The sequence below is a fragment of the Orcinus orca genome, chromosome 7 (assembly GCF_937001465.1).
Source record: "Orcinus orca chromosome 7, mOrcOrc1.1, whole genome shotgun sequence".
Lineage (NCBI taxonomy): Eukaryota > Metazoa > Chordata > Mammalia > Artiodactyla > Delphinidae > Orcinus > Orcinus orca.
In genome coordinates, this window is record NC_064565.1 from 39,569,414 (window position 1) to 39,591,111 (window position 21,698).

The 21,698-nt window shown below is 39.6% G+C and overlaps 1 protein-coding gene across 1 annotated transcript in view; it reads left to right on the forward strand.

The window, feature by feature from the left end:
• Positions 1-21,698, forward strand: part of LYPD6B (LY6/PLAUR domain containing 6B) — a 234,389-nt gene that overhangs the window by 1,302 nt on the left and 211,389 nt on the right. The window lies entirely within an intron of this gene.

Sequence of the window (21,698 nt, forward strand, 5' to 3'; positions counted from 1 at the left end):
GAGATCCAGGAGGCTCAGAGTACCCTCCTTTAGGAGGGAAGGTGGTGGTGTGTGGTTTGGGGGGTGGCATTTTGTCCATTCTAAGTTGTTCATGGCTAGGCCTCCTCCAGGCAGTTTTACTTCCTGACACCATTCTAGAAGCCCGGTTTGAGAGGTGACAGTGCACAGGTCCTGAATATAGAAGGGATGTTATCGGCTTGCTTTCATCATTACTGACTGTATTTGTCAGAATTCTTTTCTTTGGGTTGGGTTTGGTCACTTGAAAATTGCTTTATGCAGTATAGAAATTGATTGGGTCACGTAAATGAAAAGGGTTTTAGCTTTAGGCATAGCTCGATCCAGGGGCTCACATAGGGTTGCCGGGCTTGTTCTCTCTTTTTCCCTCTGTGTTGACTGTTCTTAGTATGGAGTGATAAAAAGCACGGCATCTCAGGCTTATCTGTTCCTTTAGAGAGGGGGGGGGATAGGAGGGATCTCTCTTCTTCCGTCACCTCTATCCTTATAGCAAACGTTATTGATACACTAGACCAAAGCAGGGCCAAGCCATCTCAGTGGACAGGGAGTGGGTTTCCACCATGGCAGTGGGTACTTTGCTCAGGTGCCACTGTGATAGTCCCACCCCAGGTGCCGGGGATTGGGCAGGGACAGTTCCCAATGAGAGGTCTGACTTCTGGGCAGATAAAATAGGACCTGTTCATTGCATTATCTCTGCCTTTGCTCACCGCCGCCTAAAGGAAGTCTTTAGTAGAGTGTAGACTGCCTGGGTGCCATGTTCCATCTGTCAATTGTCAAGTCTTATCTCAGGCAAGGAAGGCATCCTGCATGTTCCTCCTTTGATTCCTTGTTTTGTTGTTTGCTTGTTGGTTGATTCATTCAGCATTTAATAAATGCCCAGCATACACCAGGGCCTCTGCCAAGGGTGAACATGTTTGCTTTTGAGAAGCTCGCGGTCTAGTTGGAGAGGCAGATGTGCAGAGAACAGAGTCTGGGACTGTGTAACCGTCTGGGGACAAGCAAAGACTTCCCAAGGAAACTGTACTTGAGCTCTAAATTGGAGATAGTAGGGGATAGTAGGAGGAAAAGTTGCAGGGACTTCCCAGGCCAAGCGGTGTGGTGTGGTAGGGTACTTTCAGTTGTAAGTAACACTAGTTAGGTTACTTTACTGTCTTGCTTAGGAAGTCTAGAGGTAGGTGGTTCAAAGTGGCCACAGTTCTGGGTTGGCTTCTTGAAGATTCTCTGGGTTTTCCCTGCCCTGCCACAGGGTGACTGGAGCGCCATCACGCCTTCCCGTGATAACAGGTAGAGCAAAAAGGGAGGGAGACGGCTTGCTTCTCAGTGATTCTCTAGATAACAAAGGTCAGAATTTCTCAGAGGTTCCCTGTGTCACTGGCCAGAATGGTCATACGCCCGTGCTGAGCCAGTCACTGGCAAAGGAGGAGAGGGTGGCTGTGATTGTCGTGGCCCAGCCGTGTTCTGGAGCTGGGGGAGGGGTCACCTTCCCTGAGCACGTTGGTGCCCCTATGTGAAAATCGGAATTCTGTTAGCAAGGCAGAAAGCGAGACTGCCTTGCCTGTCGGGCGGTTAGGGAGCCCGTCACCCGTGTCTCCTGCAGGTGGTGACGGATGATGAAAGACATGGCCTTCCAGGAAGCAGGAGAAGCTCAGGACGGTAGGGGAAGGGTAGGGTGTGGCTGAGGGGAGGGAAGGAGCTGAGGTTGGAGGCGCAGTGGAGACAGGAAAACCCTGTGTTAGATGCCCTCTGGATATCACTAAGAAGCCTAAATCTCGGTCCCATTCCTCAAAGAGCTTACACTCAAAACCTGGGGAAGTTTTTCTGGGTCTGTCACAGTCCCATAGTAACAGCAACAGTGGCTCACTCTATGGGGGTAACTGTGCGGGGATTAGGGTGGAGGAGTTTAGGGAGGGGCCGTGTGTAGTTTGAAGAAGCCTCACAGCTGGTTCTGCCGTGCCCCCCACTCCCCAGTGCCCCCTTCACCTTCTCCCCTGCCCCTTATTGAGAAGATTTGCTCTAAATCATGTCTTTGTTTCGGCGTCCTTACCTGTCTTCAAGCTAACAGGCTGGGACTTGGAGAAGATGCAGTTAGTGGTAGATCCTGGACTAGAAAACAGTTCTCCTGATGATAGTCCAGCGGGTGAATACTATATAATCGTGTTCAGTAGGGAACCAGCCTCCACTGTCTACTGCTTTTAAAGCGTTTAGCCTGTTTTCATTGGAAGTATGAAGTGAGAGCTGCCTTTTGTTTCCATTTGATGTGGTGGACATGGGTGGGCATTTGGTGTTAGATTGGGCAACCAGGATACTACTTCTCATATTCCTCCATCCTCAGTGTCTAATTAGCACAGAAATTGGCAGAAAGATCTAGTCACTAATCCTGGAAGAAAGGAGGGAGAGGATGCCAACATATTTTGTTGTTTCCCTCAACAGCCCTGCCCAGGGCTGCCCAGGCAGAGCGTGAGGGAATGAGGTAGAGAATTGCCTTGGGCAGTCATTAATTCACAAATGTTTATTGAACACCTACTGGATGGCGGACACTGCCCTGGGGTTGAAGGGAATATATAAGAACGTTAAAATCTCTGTTCTCATGGAGCTTACAGTCTACTGGAAGGGGACCTATTTATGTTTTGTCTCCTATGTCAGGTGATGAGAAGTACTATAATGAAAAATAAGGCAGGTTAAGAGAAGCCTGCAGTAGTTGGAAACAGTCTGGGCATAGTGCTAGAAATCATCAAGGTTTAGTCTGTCTCTGGTTTCCAGCAGAGAAATATGGCCTAAGCAGGTATGGTACTGGCCAAAAAAGGCGTTCCCTTGGAGGAAGAGGATCACATATTAAATAACTTGATCTTAAAGAATTTCTTTCATGTGGGATCTCTTGGTTTGTTTGTTCTACTGTCCCTCACATTGTTACCAAACGTGATTTACAATGACTTACAACACATGGTACCAGGTGATGAGAAATAAATGAAGAAATATGAGCAAAGGGAAAATAAGGGTCCTTTCTTTCATTATTGTTTTCCAGAATTGTTTAGATTTGGTAGCGGGGGAAGAAGGAAGTATGGTGATTAAAAATGTGGTGATTCAAAAAAAAAAAAAAGTGGTGATTCATGCTCAGGGTTCATTATTTAAAAGGTGACAGTGTAAAGTTTTGATGTCTCAGAAGTTTATAACTTATTTGGGTATGTGTGAAGAGCCAGTTTTATTTGATAGGAAAAAATAGTCTGAGTTCAAAGAAAACTACTAGTATTATTTCTTTAGGCCAGTACAAAGTGCACCAAAGGTTCACAGAGATCAAAAGCCTGATTCCAGAGTCAAAATAATATGGTATAAATAAAAAATTAGTGAGAAGGTGAGTTTGGACTCATAACTGGCTGGGAAAAATACACAAATTTCAAATAAAAATTTACAGCATAGATGGGTTACACAAAGGTAATTTTGATTACCTATTTTTATTGGGTTGTTTGTTTTCTTATTGTTGAGTTTTGACAGCTCTTTACATAACCTGGATATACGTCCTGTGTCAGAAATATGATTTTCAAATCAGTTCTCTCAGTCTGTGCCTTATCTTTTTATTCCCATAGCAGTGTCTTTCTCAGGGCAAAAGTTTTTTAACTTTGGTAAACCAATTTATCAATCTACTTATGGATCAGAATTTTATTGTTGTACCTAAGAATTCTTTGCCTAACTAAAAGTCTTGACATTTTTCTACATTTTCTTCGAGAAATTTCATAGTTCTATGTTTTACACTTAGGTTTATGATTCATTTTGGGTTAATTCTTATGTAAGGTGTAAACTCTGAGTCAAGGATTTTTTTTTTTTTTTTGGTATGTGGAATTCCAGTTGTTTCAGCACCATTTGTTGAGAAGACTATCCTTTCCCTGTTGATTTATCTTGACATTTTTGTTGAAAATCAATTGGCCATAATTGTAAGGGTTTATTTTTGGATTCTCAATTTTATTCCATTGATCTAGAGGCCTACTTTATGCCAACACTACACTCTCTTGATACTGTGACTTTATAATAAATTTTGAAAGCAAGTAGTATAAATCTCCCAATTTTATTCCTTTCCAAACTCGTTATGGCTCTCCTAGTTCCTTTGCCTTTTGATATAAGTTGTAGAGTCAGCTTGTCAGTATCTGTGAAAAATTCTGCTGGGATTTTGAATGGATTGCATTGAATCTATAGATTTGTTTAGGAAGAATTGACATCTTTACAGTACTGAGTATTCCAATCCATGAACACAATATGGCTTATCTCTTTAATTCTGTTTTCATTTTTCTATCAGCATTTGTTCTCAGGGTATAGATCTTCTACATGTTTTGTTAGATTTATACTTAAGTATTTCATTATGGGGGTTGCTATTGTTGCTCATATATAGAAATACAATTGATTTTTGTATATTGACATTGTATTCTGTTACCTTGCTAAAGTCAATTGTTGTTCTAGGAGGTTTATTTATAGATTCTTTGGAATTTTCTACGTATTCATGTCATCTGTGAATAAAGACAGCTTTATTTCTTCCTTTCCAATGGGATGCATTTTTATTTTTTTAAACACCTTTATTGGAGTATAATTGCTTTACAATGGTGTGTTAGTTTCTGTTTTATAATAAAGTGAATCAGCTATACATATATCCCCATATCTCTTCCCTCTTGAGTCTCCCTCCCTCCCACCCTCCCTATCCCACCCCTCTAGGTGGTCTCAAAGCACCGAGCTGATCTCCCCGTGCTATGCAGCTGCTTCCCACTAGCTATCGATTTTATATTTAGTAGTGTATATATGTCCATGCCACTCTCTCACTTTGTCCCAGCTTACCCTTTCCCCACCCCCCGCCGTGTCCTCAAGTCCATTCTCTAGTAGGTCTGCATCTTTATTCCCGTCCTGTACCTAGGTTTTTCATAACCATTTTTTTTTAGATTCCATATATATGTGTTAGCATACAGTATTTGTATTTCTCTTTCTGATTTACTTCACTCTGTATGACAGACTCTAGATACATCCACCTTACTACAAATAACTCAGTTTCGTTTCTTTTTATGGCTAAGTAATATTCCATTGTATACTTGTGCCACATCTTCTTTATTCATTCATCTGTTGATGGACAGTTAGGTTGCTTCCATGTCCTGGCTATTGTAAATAGAGCTGCAATGAACATTGTGGTACATGACTGTTTCTGAATTCTGGTTTTCTTAGGGTATATGCCCAGTAGTGGGACTGCTGGGTCGTATGGTAGTTCTGTTTGTAGTGTTTTTTTTTTTTTTTTTTTTTAACATCTTTATTGGGGTATAATTGCTTTACAATGGTGTGTTAGTTTCTGCTTTATAACAAAGTGAATCAGTTATACATATACATATGTTCCCATATCTCTTCCCTCTTGCGTCTCCCTCCCTCCCACCCTCCCTATCCCACCCCTCCAGGCTGTCACAAAGCACCGAGCCAATATCCCTGTGCCATGCGGCTGCTTCCCACTAGCTATCTACCTTACTAAGTTTGTTAGTGTGTATATGTCCATGATTGTTTGTAGTTTTTTAAGGAACCTCCATACAGTTCTCCATAGTGGCTGTATCAATTTCAATTCCCACCAGCAGTGCAAGAGGGTTCCCTTTTCTCCACACCCTCTCCAGCATTTATTGTTTGTAGACTTTTTGATGATGCCCATTCTGACTGGTGTGAGGTGATACCTCATTGTAGTTTTGATTTGCATTTCTCTAATAATTAGTGATGTTGAGCATCCTTTCATGTGTTTATCTATATATCTTCTTTGGCAATCTGTATAGCTTCTTTGGAGAAATGTCTATTTAGGTCTTCTGCCCATTTTTGGATTGGGTTGTTTGTTTTTTTGATATTGAGCTGCATGAGCTGCTTGTAAATTTTGGAGATTAATCCTTTGTCAGTTGCTTCACTTGCAAATATTTTCTCCCATTCTGAGGGTTGTCTTTTCGTCTTGTTTATGGTTTCCTTTGCTGTGCAAAAGCTTTTAAGTTTCGTTAGGTCCCATTTGTTTATTTTTGTTTTTATTTCCATTTCTCTAGGAGGTGGGTCAAAAAGGATCTTGCTGTGATTTATGTTACAGAGTGTTCTGCCTATGTTTTCCTCTAAGAGTTTTATAGTGTCTGGTCTTACATTTAGGGCTTTAATCCATTTTGAGTTTATGTTTGTGTATGGTGTTAGGGAGGGTTCTAATTTCATTCTTTTTGATGTAGCGGTCCAGTTTTCCCAGCACCACTTATTGAACAGGCTGTCTTTTCTCCATTGTATATTCTTGCCTCCTTTATCAAAAATAAGGTGACCATATGTGCGTGGGTTTATCTCTGGGCTTTCTATCCTGTTCCATTGATCTATATTTCTGTTTTTGTGCCAGTACCATACTGTCTTGATGACTGTAGCTTTGTAGTTCAGCTTTGTAGTCTGAAGTCCAGGAGCCTGATTCTTCCAGCTCCGTTTTTCTTTCTCAAGATTGCTTTGGCTATTCGGGGTCTTTTGTGTTTCCATACACATTGTGAAACTTTTTGTTCTAGTTCTGTGAAAAATGCCAATGGTAGTTTGATAGGGATCGCATTGAATCTGTAGATTGCTTTGGGTAGTGTAGTCATTTTCACAATGTTGATTCTTCCAATCCAAGAACATAGTATATCTCTCCATCTGTTTATATCATCTTTAATTTCTTTCATCAGTGTCTTATAATTTTCTGCATATAGGTCATTTGTCTCCTCAGGTAGGTTTATTCCTAGGTATTTTATTCTTTTTGTTGCAGTGGTAAATGGGAGTGTTTCCTTAATTTCTCTTTCAGATTTTTCATCATTAGTGTATAGGAATGCAAGAGATTTCTATGCATTAATTTTGTATCCTGCTACTTTACCAAATCCAGTGATTAGCTCTGGTAGTTTTCTGGTAGCGTCTTTAGGATTGTCTGTGTGTAGTATCATTGTCATCTGCCAACAGTGACAGGTTTACTACTTCTTTTCCAGTTTGGATTCCTTTTATTTCTTTTTCTTCACTGATTGCTGTGGCTAAAGGTTCCAAAACAATGTTGAATAATAGTGGTGAGAGTGGGCAACCTTGTCTTGTTCCTGATCTTAGTGGAAATGGTTTCAGTTTTTCACCATTAAGGACGATGTTGGCTGTGGGTTTGTCATATATGGCCTTTATTATGTTGAGAAAAGTTCCCTCTATGCCTACTTTCAGGAGGGTTTTTATCATAAATAGGTGTTGAATTTTGTCAGAAGCTTTTTCTGCATCTTTTGAGATGATCATATGATTTTTATTCTTCTATTTGTTAATATGATTTAACACATTGATTTGCGTATATTGAAGAATCCTTGAATCACTGGGATAAATCCCACTTGATCATGGTGTATGAACCTTTTAATGTGCTGTTGGATTCTGTTTGCTAGTATTTTGTTGTGGATTTTTGCATCTGTGTTCATCAGTGATACTGGCCTGTAGTTTTCTTTCTTTGTGACATCTTTGTCTGGTTTGGGTATCAGGGTGATGGTGGCCTTGTAGAATGAGTTTGAGAGTATTCCTCCGTCTGCTATATTTTGGAAGTGTTTGAGAAGGCTGGGTGTTAGCTCTTCTCTAAATTTTTGATAGAATTCGCCTGTGAAGCCATCTGGTCCTGGGCTTTTGTTTGTTGGAAGATTTTTTTTTTTTTTTGCAGTACATGGGCCTCTCACTGCTGTGGCATCTCCCGTCACGGAGCACGGGCTCCGGATGCACAGGCTTATCAGCGCCATGGCTCACAGGCCCAGCCGCTCCCCAGCATGCGGGATCCTCCCGGACTGGGGCACGAACCCGTGTCCCCAGCACTGGCAGGTGGACTCTCAACCACTGGGCCATCAGGGAAGCCCTTGTTGGAAGATTTTTAATCACAGTTTCAATTTCAGTGCTTGTGATTGGTCTGTTTATATTTTCTGTTTCTTCCTGGTTCCATCTTGGAAGGTTGTGCTTTTCTAAGAATTTGTCCATTTCTTCCAGGATGTCCATTTTATTGGCATATAGTTGCTTGTAGTAATCTCTCATGACCTTTGTATTTCTGCAGTGTCAGTTGTTACTTTTCCTTTTTCATTTCTAATTCTATTGATTTGAGTCTTCTCCCTTTTTTTCTTGATGAGTCTGGCTAATGGTTTATCAATTTTGTTTATCTTCTCAAAGAACCAACTTTTAGTTTTATTGATCTTTGCTACTGTTTCCTTCATTTCTTTTTCATTTATTTCTGATATGATCTTTATGATTTCTTTCCTTCTGCTAACTTTAGGGAGTGTTTGTTCTTCTTTCTTTAATTGCTTTAGGTGTAAGGTTAGGTTGTTTATTTGAGATGTTTCTTGTTTCTTAAGGTAGGATTGTATTGCTATAAACTTCCCTCTTAGAACTGCTTTTGCTGCATCCCATTGGTTTTGGATCATCGTGTTTTCATTGTCATTTGTCTCTAGGTATTTTTTGATTTCCTCAGTGATCTCTTGATTATTTAGGAGTGTATTGCTTAGCCTCCATGTGTTTGTATTTTTTACAGATTTTTTTTCCTGTAATTGATATCTAGTCTCATAGCGTTGTGGTTGGAAAAGATACTTGATACTATTTCAGTTTTCTTAAATTTTCCAAGGCTTGATTTGTGAACTAAGCTATGATGTATCCTGGAGAATGTTCCATGAGCACTTGAGAAGAAAGTGTATTTTGTTGTTTTTGGATCGAATGTCCTGGAAATGTCAATTGAGTGTATTTTAATGTAGCATTTAAAGCTTGTGTTTCCATATTTGTTTTTATTTTGGATGATCTGTCCATTGGTGAAAGTGGCATGTTAAAGTACCCTACTATGATTGTATTACTGTCGATTTCCCCTTTTATGGCTGTTAGCATTTGCCTTATGTATTGAAGTGCTCCTCTGTTGGGTGCATAAATATTTACAATTGTTATATCTTCTCCTTGGATTGATCCCTTGATCATTATGTAGTGTCCTTCTTTGCCTCTTGTAATAGTCTTTATTTTAAAGTCTATTTTGTCTGATATAAGAGTTGCTATTCCAGCTTTCTTTTGATTTCCATTTGCATGGAATATCTTTTTCCATCCCCTCACTTTCAGTCTGTATGTGTCCCTAGGTCTGAAGTGGGTCTCTTGTAGACAGCATATGTATGGGTCTTGTTTTTGTATCCATTCAGCCAGTCTATGCCTTTTGGTTGGATCACTTAATCCATTTACATTTAAGGTATCGATATGTATGTTCGTATTACCATTCTCTTATTTGTTTTGGGTTTGTTATTGTAGGTCTTTTCCTTCTCTTGTGTTTCCTGCCTAGAGAAGTTCCTTTAGCACTTGTTGTAAAGCTGGTTTGGTGGTGCTGAATTCTCTTAGCTTTTGCTTGTTTGTAAAGGTTTTAATTTTTCCGTCAAATCTGAATGAGATCCTTGCTGGGTAATCTTGGTTGTAGGTTTTTCCCTTTTATCACTTTAAATATGTCCTGCCACTCCCTTCTAGCTTGCAGAGTTTCTGCTGAAAGGTCAGCTGTTAAGCTTATGGAGATTCCCTTTTATGTTATTTGTTGTTTTTCCCTTGCTGCTTTTAATATTTTTCCTTTGTATTTAATTTTTGACAGTTTGATTAATATGTGTTTTGGCGTATTTCTCCTTGGATTTATCCTGTATGGGACTCTCTGCACTTCTTGGATTTGATTAACTATTTCCTTTCCCATATTAGGGAAGTTTTCAACTATTATCTCTTCAAATATTTTTTCAGTCCCTTTCTTTTTCCCTTCTTCTGGGACCCCTATAATCCGAATGTTGGTGCGTTAATATTGTCCCAGAGGTCTCTGAGACTGTGCTGAATTCTTTTTGTTCTTTTTCCTTTATTCTGCTCTGTGGTAGTTATTTCTACTATTTTATCTTCCAGGTCCCTTATCTATTCTTCTGCCTCATTCTGCTATTGATTCCTTGTAGAGAATTTTTAATTTCATTTGTTGGTCATCATTGTTTGGTTGCTCTTTAGTTCTTCTAGGTCCTTGTTAAACGTTTCTTGTATTTTCTCCATTCTATTTTGAAGATTTTGGATCATCTTTACTATCATTATTCTGAATTCTTTTTCAGGTAGACTGCCTATTTTCTCTTCATTTGTTAGGTCTGGTGGGTTTTCACCTTGCTCCTTTATCTGCTGTGTGTTTCTCTGTCTTCTCATTTTGCTTAATTTACTGTCTTTGGGGGTCTCCTTTTCGCAGGGTGCAGGTTCGTAGTTCCCGGTTTTTTTGGTGTCTGCCCCCAGTGGCTAAGGTTGGTTCATTGGGTCGTGTAGGCCTCCTGGTGGAGGGGCCTGGTGCCTGTGTTCTGGTGGATGAGGCTGGATCTTGTCTTTCTGGTGGGCTGGTCTGCATCTAGTGGTGTGTTTTGGGGTGTCTGTGACCTTATTATGATTTTAGCCAGCCTTTCTGCTAGTGGGTGGGGTTGTGTTTCTGTCTTGCTAGTTTTTTGGCATAGGGTGTCCAGCACTGTAACTTGCTTGTCGTTGAGTGGAGCTGGGTCTTGGCATTGAGATGGAGATCTCTGGGAGATTTTTGCCGTTTGATATTACGTGGAGCTGGTAGGTCTCTCCTGGACCAACGTCCTGTACTCGGCTCTCCCACCTCAGAGGCACAGGCCTGACACCCAGCCATGGCACCAAGATCCTGTCATCCATACAGCTCAGAATAAAAGGGAGAAAAAAAGAAAGAAAGAAAAAAAATAGTAAAATAAAAAGTTAAAAGTAATTATTAGGAATTAAAAAAATTAAAACTTAATAAAAAAAGAAAGAAAGAAAGAAGAGAGCAACCAAACCAAAAAACAAATGCACCAATGATAAGAAGTGCTAAAAACCATTCTTAAAAAAAAAAAAAGCATGGCCAGAACCCTAGGACAAATACTAAAAGCAAGCTATACAGACAACGTTACACACATAAGCATATACATACACACTCACAAAAAGAGAAAAAGGAAAAAAATATATTTATCGTTGCTCCCAAAGTCCACCACCTCAATTTGGGATGATTTGTTGTCTCTTCAGGTATTCCACAGGTGCAGGATATATCAAGTTGATTGTGGAGATTTAATCTGCTGCTCCTGAGGCTGCTGGGAGAAATTTCCCTTTCTCTTCTTTGTTCACACAGCTCCTGGGGTTCAGCTTTGGATTTGGCCCCGCCTCTGCATGTAGGTCACCTGAGGGGTGTCTGTTCTTCGCTCAGACAGGACGGGGTTAAGGTAGCAGCTGATTAGGGGGCTCTGGCTCACTCAGGCCAGGGGGAGGGAGGGGTACGGAATGCAGGGCGAGCATGTGGCAGTAGAGGCCGTTGTGATGTTGCACCAGCCTGAGGCACGCCGTGTGTTCTTCTGTTGTAGTTGTCCCTGGATCGCGGGACCCCGGCAGCGGCGGGCTGCACAGGCTCCCAGGAGGGGAAGTATGGATAGTGACCTGTGCTTGCACAAAGGCTTCTTGGTGGCTGCAGCAGCAGCCTTAACATCTCATGCCCACCTCTGGTGTCCCCGCTGATAGCCATGGCTCGCACCCATCTCTGGAGCTCGTTTAGGTGGTGCTCTGAATCTCCTCTCTTCGCCCACCGTGAAACAAAGAGGCAAGAAAAAGTCTCTTCTTTGGCAGTTCCAGACTTTTTCCCGGACTCCTGGCTGGCTGTGGCACACTAACCCCATTCAGGCTGTGTTCACGCAGCCAACCCCAGTCCTCTCCCTGGGGTGTGACCTCTGAAGCCAGAGCCTCAGCTCCCAACCCCCACGCGCCCCGGTGGGTGAGCAGACAAGCCTCTCGGGCTGGTCGGCACCGATCTTCTGTGTGGGAATCTCTCCACTTTGCCCTCTGCACCCCTGTTGCTGAGCTCTCCTCTGTGGCTCCACAGCTTTCCGCCTCCCCTGTCTCTGCCAGTGAAGGGGCTTCCTGGTGTGTGGAAACTTTTCCTCCTCCACAGCTCCCTCCCAGAGGTGCAGGTCCCATCCATATTCTTTTGTCTCTATTTTTTCCTTTGCCCTACCCAGGTGCATGGGGAGTTTCTTGCCCTTTGGGAGGTCTGAGGTCTTCTGCCAACATTCAGTAGGTGTTCTGTAGGAGTTGTTCCACATGTAGATATATTTCTGATGTATTTGTGGGGAGGAAGGTGATCTCCATGTCTTACTCTTCCGCCTGGATGCCTTTTATTTCTTTTTCTTGCCTTATTCAACTGGCTAAGAATTCTAGTACAGTTTTGAATAAGAGTGGTGAGAGACAACATCCTTGCCTTGTTTCTTATAATAGGGGAGAAATAATCTTTCACTGTGTAGTATGGTGTTAGCTGAGGTTTTGTGTAGGTGCCCCATGAGGTTAAGGAATTTCCCTGGTATTCCTAGTTTACTGAGAGTTTTTATTATGGATGGATTTTGAATTTTGTTGAATGCTTTTTCTCCATCTATTGACAGGATCGTGTGATGTTTCTTCCTATTTACTATGGTGAATTACACTGATTGATTTTCAAATGCTGAACCAGCTTTGTATTCCTGGGATAAACCCTACTTGTTTGTGATGTATTTTTGGGAGAGACTGTGTAGGATTGCTGTTATTTCTTCCTTCAGTGTTTGGTAGAATTCATTAGTGAAACCATCTAGGCCTAGAGTTTTCTTTGATGGAAGGTTTTTAAACTACAAATTTAACTTCTTTAATAGATACAGGATAATTCAGGGTACCCAGTTTTTCTTGATAAGTTTTGATAGTTTGTATCTTTCAAGGAATTGGTGTTCTTCACCTAAGTTGTCAAATTTATGGATATAGAATTGTCTTTTTTTTAACATAAACTTTTACTCTCTTTATTGGGTGTTTAGTATCATTTGAATTTTTTTTGCTGATTAACTCTTAAAATGTGTCATAATCCTGGCTTAAATCTTAGTTTAAGAAAATCACAATTTACTACCAAAGCAGTTAGTATGGAGTTGCAGTTTTTTAATTTATTTGTTTATTTGCATTTAAACTATATGGATATAGAATTGTTTGCAGTGTTCACCTATTATTCATTTTATGTCTTTGGGGTCTGTAGTGATATTCCCCCTTTCATTCCTGATATTGGTAGTTTGTGTCTTCATTTGTTTTCTGTCTAGAAGTTTATCAACTTGATTGATCTTTCAAAGATCCAGATTTTGATTTCATTAATTTTGTCTATTTTTCTGTTTTCAATTTTATTGATTTCTGCTCTCTTATTTCCTTCCTTCACCTTGCTTTGGGTTTAATTTACACTCCTATTTTCTTAAGGGGTAAGCTTATATTACTGAGCTGAGATTTTTCTCCTATAATTTTCCCTTCAACCACTGCTTTAGCTGCATTCTACAATTTTGCTATGTGTATTTTCATCTTTGTTTATTTAAAATTAAAATATTTAAAAATTTCCCTTGAAACTTCCTCTTGACCCATGTGTTATTTCAAAGTATGTCATTTAATTTTCAAGTACTTGGGAATTTTCCAGAAGTCTTCTTGTTATTGATTTCTAGTTTAATCCTCTTATTATCCCATAATATAATTTGCATGATTTTTATTCTTTTAAATTTGTTCACATTTGTTTTATGGCCCAGAATATGGTTTATGGCGAATGTTCAGTGTTCACTTGAAAAGAATGTGTATTCTGCTTTTGTTGGGTAGAATATTCTGGAAATATTAAGTCAAGTTGCCTTATAGGGTTGTTCAGGTCTCTTGTGTCCTTATTCTCTGTCTACTTGTTTTATCACTAAGAGCGGCGTGTTAGAATCTCCAACTACAGTTGTGGATTTAAAAATTTCTTCTTTCAGTTCTATCACTTTTTGATTCATGTGTTTTGACCATCTGTTCTTAAGTGGTGTTGACTGTAATAATATAATAGCTAGTTATTTTACCAGTGAAAGTGAGTTTATTCCAGAATAGCCAAAAGAATTGCAATTCAGGTATGTGAACTATGGAGGACCATAGGCAAATCCAAAGAACAAGGAAGGGGAACTTGCTTATAGGGAAAAGTGGAAAGTTGGGAGGGGCTGTGATAACCAAAGAGTCCTGTTACAGTAAGCTGGGAGTCCAGTGTGTGGAGGCTTCTCATCGGTTGAGCTGCTATAGTCTCTGGCTGGGCTGTCCTCCAGCAGAGAGAAGTTTTCTTTCACTGTGTAGTGAAAGAAATTCTTGCTGGATAGTAAGATAGGCAGCACCTTCCTGTTGGTAGTAATTGATGGTGCATGGTGGGGTGTGAGAGCTCCCCCTTCGGACCTGTTGCAACTCCAGTTTTAGCTGAGGTTTGAATTCCACAATGCATACACGCTTAGGAATATGTCCTGTTGGAAAATTGATCCTGTTCTCATTATATACTATTCCTCTTTATTCTTGTTAATATTCCTTGTTCTGGGGTCTACTTTGGGTGTTAATCATATAGTAACAACGACTTTCTTTTGCTTAGTGTTTGTATACATATCTTTTCATGTGCTTTTAATTTTAACCTATGTCTATATTTAAGGCAGGTTCCTTGTAGACCTCAGAGAGTTGGATCTTACTTTTTAAACCAATCTGACAATATCTGTGTTTTAATTGGTGTGTTAGACCATTCACATTTACTATGGTGTTAATATGGCTTAACTAGAAAGATGGTAGGTTTTAAATTATTTTTCTATTTGTTCCATTTTTCCCTTTGAGCATTTCTTATGGTTCACTTTTATTTCTACTTCTTATTTATGCTTCTTTCACATTCTTATTGATTGCCCTAGAGTGTTTATCTATATCTATATATCTTTAATTAGAATCTACTTTCAAGTAATATTACACTGTTTCATGTGTAGACTAAGGACCTTAGAGCAGTATATTCCCAATCCTTCTTTTCCATCCTTTGTGCTGTTGTTGTCATCATTTTTCTTCTACATATGCTGTAAACAAAACATTGTTACTGTTTTTGCTTTAGATCAAGGGTCAGCAAACCCTTTTTTGTGAAGTCCCGGAAAGTAAAAATTTTGCTCTGAGGCCATATATGGTCTCTACTGCACATTCTTCTTTTCTTCCTAAACAACACTTTAAAAATATACAAACCATTCTTAGCTCATAGGTCATACTAAAACAGACTGCGGGCTGGATTTGGTTTGCAGGTCATAGTTTGCTGACTCTTGCTTTAAACATGCAGTTACCTTTTATAGCAATTAAAAATAAGAAAAAGAAGAATTGTATTTGACTTTTTCATTTCTAGCACTTTTCATTTCTTTGTGTAGATCCAAGTTTTTGTTTGGCATCATATTCCTTCTGCCTATAAAACCTCATTCAGTATTTCTTGTGGTGTAGGTCTCCTAGCAGTGAATTCTCTCAGTTTCTGTTTGCCTATTGCGGTTATTTCTCCTTCATTTTTGAAAGATAATATTCACTAGGTGTAGAATTCTGGGTTGACAATTTATTTATCTTTCAGCACTTTGAAGATGTTGTTTCATTTTCTTACATGCATGCCTTCTGACAAGATGTCTTCTGAAATTCTTATCTTTGTTCCTTTGTATATAATGCTTCATTTTCTCCCACTGCATTTGGGATTTTGTTTTTGTCTTTGGTTCTCAGCTGCTTTAATGTGATATGCCTCTCTGTGTGTTTGCATGTGAATGTGCTTGGTATTTATCCTCCGTAGTGTTTTGGAGCTTCCTGGTTCTGTGGTTTGGTATCTGTTATTAATTTTAGAAAATTTCAGCAATCATTTCTTCAAATATTTCTTCTACCCTCTTCTCTTTGTTTTCTCCTTCTGAAATTTCAGTTACACCTAGGTTAGGACTTTTGGTGTTATTCCACAGCTATTGGACACTTTGTTTTTGTTTCATTCTTCTTTTTGTTTTTCCTTGTTTTAGTTGGGGATTTCTGTTGACCTACTTTCAGGTTCACTGATTCTTTCCTTGGATGTGTGGAAGCTACTGAAGAATGCCTGTTGAGAGCATTCTTCATGTCTATTACTGTGTGTAGCCTTTCCAGCATTTCCATTTGATTCTTTCTTATTGTTTCTGTTTAAAATTATCTATTTGATCTTTCATGTTGTCCACACTTCTCTCCATTAGGGTTTTTTTTTTTTTTTTTTTTTTTTTTTTTACTGTTAATTATGGTTTAAATTCTGTGTCTGTTGGCTTCCCCATATGTGTCATATCTGAGTCTGGTTCTGTTAATGGCTGTGTCTCTTGGCAGTGTTGTTTTTTCTTGCTTTTTGTATGCTCTGTAATGTTTTGTCAAGACATGGACATCTTGTGTAGGACATTAGAGGCTGAGATAAATCGATTTTATTCCTGGACATGGAATGCCTTTCTATTTCTTCTAGCCCTTTAGTGTGGGGAATTGATCATTCTGGTCAGGAGTTGACTGGATTTGAGGTGTGTTGTTGGTGAGCCTATCCTCAGGTCACCACAGACTTCAGATTCCTCTAGTGACACCTTGAGTTTAGAGTTGGGGCTGGTTTGCTGAAGGGCTTTTCTCATTGTTTCAGTGTCAGCCTTTGGTCTTCCGTCTGCACTGTGGCTCACAGTGGCCGGTCTCCATGCTCTTTCAACTCTCCCAGCAGTGTTCCATTGTTATTTGTTACTTGATGCTTGTTAGCCAGTGTCCAGGTGTATCTACCTCAGGTAAACAAGTGCTCATGTCTTGTTTCTTCCTGCAGGTGCCTGGTTCTCCTTAGATTCTGGGCTAGTTTCTTACCCTGTGACCTCAGCTGCCTGATAGATTCAAGAGAGTTATGAACTTTCAGTTTATCTGTCTTATTTGTAAGCATGGGAGTGATGTTCTTTTCGGCTCTCTACACCCTGAGCAGAATCCAAAAGCTATGATTTGATGTTTTCCAGCTCGCTCTTTTTATTACCTTCATGTAAAATCCTGGAGCTATTTTCCTTTCCTCTATGCTTTATAAAATGTCATTTTTACATTTTATACATATAAATCAGGGGTTTGCAATTCTTACCTGGGAAACAGAAAAAAAATACAAGTCTTGTTTTAATTGATATATGTTGGGATCCAGGCATGGGTATCTTCTACAAGTTCCCCAGGTGATTCTGATGTATGTCTAGGTTGAGAACCCTCGGTCTAAATATGACTTATAACTTTTCCTTTCACAGAGGTGCTGTTCCAATATAAACGACCAAATGAAATTTCAGGCTGTGTACATTCACCCCTGTAACTTTGTGGAGTTGTTTCCCTCCTAATTGTGCCTTCAGTGGCAGTTAAGTGCCTGTGATCTAGACCGATGTCTCATAGAATGGGGAGGAAACTTGGAGTTCTTCCTATTTAACTTTCCACTAACGTGAATATCCTCCTTGACAATCTATGGCTTTGATGCTGCTTGGGGTCTTTCAGGGGCTGGAAGCTGTCTGCCATTCACAGTAATAAACCCCATTGTGAGACATTTTCATTTGTTTGAGGTATTTTCCTTCTATTGAATTGAAGTTTGTCCTTTTATAAGCTACCAAATAATTTGTCTAATTCACAGCTTTGCAAACTGTTTTGAAAAAAAATCCGTTTGCATGCCCCAGTGCACATGCCTGTGCACATACACACACACGCTCATTTGCATGACAAGCATTTTATGAAACAGCACTTACTGTAAGACTTCTACCTCTAGATTGGTTTCATGACCCACCTATGGGTGGCTTTTTGCAGTATGAAAAATGCTTATCCAGCCCATCTTCCCCTAGACAAGCTTTCAAAGCTGTCACGACAGCTCTCCTGGCTCCTCAGAGTTTTCTTGTGCCTGGGGTAACGCTGCTTCCTTTGGCTGTGGTTCAGCTTCCTCACTGCCCTGCCCAGAGTCATGCATTAGGTGGGCTTCAGTGTGTGGAGTCTTCTGCAAATGAACGGCCTAGTTCAGAGGCCAGGGCTCTGCAAGTGGCAGGTCAGTTCAGAGTAGAGGAAGGTCTCTTGTCTTTTGCTAGACATCATTTCTAGTCCTGTGGCCCAAATTCAGTGGGATGTAAACTGAAGCCATCTCCTGAGGAACATTGTTGATGGCTTTTCTTTGTAATTTTTACGTGTCCTTCCACTTTTTTCACATTAATAATACATTATTCTAATTAGCTACATATGCATCCTTATTTTTCAAGGGACTGTGAACTCCTTAGACGTCAAGAAGATTATATCCTTCTTTTTCTCCGTAGTGACGAGTACAAAAAAATTTTAATTTGTTGAATTAATCTTAGAAAACTGTGTTCCCAGTCAAGAAACTTTGAACTTTGAGCACCATTGCCTTGCCCACAGTTGTGCTACCAACCTTACCTATAACTGAACAAGGGGGCAGTGGACAACTCGGGAATTTAGATGAACTTGTCACCTTGATACTCATGCACAAGACACTATGGCCGGTGCTGGGTGAGATGCCCAGTATTTCACAGCCTACGGCCTGGTTGGGGACACATGCCACGTAGGATGAGTGTCAGTGGGTTGTGTAGTGGGTGGGCATGTGCTCTTAGAGGTCACAGATGAAAGAAAGGTCACACAACTGGTCAGGTAAGACTTGATTTTGGCCTTGAAGGTTAGCATTAGACATATGCAATGGAAGGTATTTAGGGTTGGAGAGGATTTGGAAGGAGAAGAATGCTATTTTAATAGTCTCCCAAGCTCTACAAAATCTTTGTTTTCTCTGGGAGTGGCTTGGATCTATAGGATCTGAGAGAAACCGTAAGTAAGATACAGAGGGAAATATAATTTAAATTGTTTCTGTAGGAAGGATAGACATTAACCAAAGGTAATAGGCTCTATTTTCCTCACCCCCTTCCCCCATGTCTGAGTCTTCATGGACTCTGACTCTGACAGTTGTAGTTTGGAAGTGACTTCTCGTTGTGGTGAGGGTTCAGCTTACCAGGTGCCACCTCAGGGCTGTTCGTTTTCGCTCTGCCTGTTTGTGGTTTCCATCACCTTTTACAGCAGCATTCACAGCTATTGACTAATTTTTTCTACTTTCTCTCAGAGGGCTCTTAAACAGATGTATTAATAAGAAACATACATTCTCAAAGTATGTCATATCTACCACTCCTCAATATCCACTGCATCTGTGAGACAGTCTTCTGAGTATTCTTGTGAAACAGTGACACCATCAAAATATTGCATGAAAATCAGATATTGGATCGTTGATGTCATATTGAAAACATCTCATTCATTTTGGGACTATTTTGCTGTGATAGGAAAATAGGGATGGAAGTACATTATGAAAAAAAATAGGCGCTGTGTGTAGTATTTGTCCCTCAGCGAGGTATGGGGACCACAGCTCCTAAGCAGCTACAAGAGTAGTTAGAAGGAAGATGAGGGCCATGAGTAATCCCCCGATGTCTTGCTCTGCAGGGTAGGTATTAGTGTTATCGAGAAAAGTGCATCATACATTCCTCTTAGAATCTAGTGCCAGGGTGGTAGTTTATCTTCTGGGAAGAACTGATAAACAGTGGAAACCTGTATAAGTCTTTATATTTCTTTGTGCCTTTGCAGCCAGGAAGCCTGGAGATAAATGTAAAAATCCTCAACTATCGTGATAATTTTATTTCAAGTTGTAAGGACAAAGATTTCCTGTCTTAATATGATTTCACTTTTTTTTTTTTTTTTTTTGCAGTACGTAGGCCTCCCACTGCTGTGGCCTCTCCCTTTGCAGAGCACAGGCTCCGGACGCGCAGGCTCAGCGGCCATGGCTCACGGGCCCAGCCGCTCCGCAGCATGTGGGATTTTCCCGGACCGGGGCACGAACCCGTGTCGCCTGCATTAAATACAAGCATTAAATTTACCTGCATTAAATTTACCAAGGCTAGATTTGTGACCCAAGATATGATCTATCCTGGAGAATGTTCCATGAGCACTTGAGAAAAATGTGTATTCTGTTGTTTTTGGATGGAATGTCCTATAAATATCAATTAAGTCCATCTTGTTTAATGTATCATTTAAAACTTGTGTTTCCTTATTTATTTTCATTTTGGATGATCTGTCCATTGGTGAAAGTGGGGTGTTAAAGTACCCTACTATGATTGTGGTACTGTTGATTTCCCCTTTTATGGCTGTTAGTATTTGCCATATGTATTGAGGTGCTCCTATGTTGGGTGCATAAATATTTACAATTGTTATATCTTCTCCTTGGATTGATCCCGTGATCATTATGTAGTGTCCTTCTTTGCCTCTTGTAATAGTCTTTATTTTAAAGTCTATTTTGTTTGATATGAGAATTGCTACTCCAGCTTTCTTCTGATTTCCATTTGCATGGAATATCTTTTTCCATCCCCTCACTTTCAGTCTGTATGTGTCCCTAGGTCTGAAGTGGATCACTTGTAGACAGCATATATATGGGTCTTGTTTTTGTATCCATTCAGCCAGTCTGTGTCTTTTGGTGGGAACATTTAATCCATTAACAGTTAAGGTAATTATCAATATGTATGTTCCTATTCCCATTTAGTTAATTGTTTTGGGTTTGTTATTTTAGGTCTTTTCCTTCTCTTGTGTTTATTGCCTAGAGAAGTTCCTTTAGCATTTGTTGTAAAGCTGGTTTGGTGGTGCTGAACTCTCTCATCTTTTGCTTGTTTGTAAAGGTTTTAATTTCTCCATCAAATCTGAATGAGATCCTTGCTGGGTAGAGTAATCTTGGTTGTAGGTTTTTCTCCTTCATTACTTTCAATATGTCCTGCCACTCCCTTCTGGCCTGCAGAGTTTCTGCTGAAAGATCAGCTGTTAACCTTATGGGAATACCCTTGTGTGTTATTTGTTGTTTTTCCCTTGCTGCTTTTAATATGTTTTCTTTGTACTTAATTTTTGATAGTGTGATTAATATGTGTCTTGGCATGTTTCTCCTTGGATTTATCCTGTATGGGACTCTCTGTGCTTCCTGGATTTGATTAACTATTTCCTTTCCCAAATTAGGGAAGTTTTCAACTATAATCTCTTCAAATATTTTCTCAGTCCCTTTCTTTTTCTCTTCTTCTTCTGGGACCCCTATAATTTGAATGTTGGTGCATTTAATGTTGTCCCAGAGGTCTCTGAGACTGTCCTCAGTTCTTTTCATTCTTTTTTCTTTATTCTGCTCTGCAGTAGTTATTTCCACTATTTTATCTTCCAGGTCACTTATCCGTTCTTCTGCCTCAGTAATTCTGCTATTGATTCCTTCTAGAGTATTTTTAATTTCATTTATTGTGTTGTTCATCATTGCTTGTTTCCTCTTTATTTCTTCTAGGTCCTTGTTAAATGTTTCTTGCATTTTCTCTATTCTATTTCCAAGATTTTGGATCATCTTTACTATCATTATTCTGAATTCTTTTTCAGGTAGACTGCCTGTTTCCTCTTCACTTGCCAATTTTTAATTGGGTTATTTGTCTTTTTATTTTAGAGTTGTAAGAGTTCTTTTTATATTATGCATACAATACCCTTAACAGATACATGATTTACAAATATATTTTCTCATTCTGTAGGTTGTCTTTTCACTTCCTTGCTGGGTAGTATTCCTTGAAACACCAAAGATTTAATTTTGATAACATCCTGTTTATGTATGTTTTCTTTTTCCAGTTGTGATTTTGGTGTCATATCTAAGAAACCAGTGCCTAATCAAAAGTCACAAAGGTTTACTTCTAAGAGTTTTATAATTTTAGCTCTTCTATTTAGATCTATTTGATCTATTTTGAGTTAATTTTTTTATATGGTGTGAGTCAGGGATCCAAATTTATTCTTTTGCATGTAACTATCCAGTTATCCCTGCACCATTTGTTGAAAAGAGTATTCTTTCC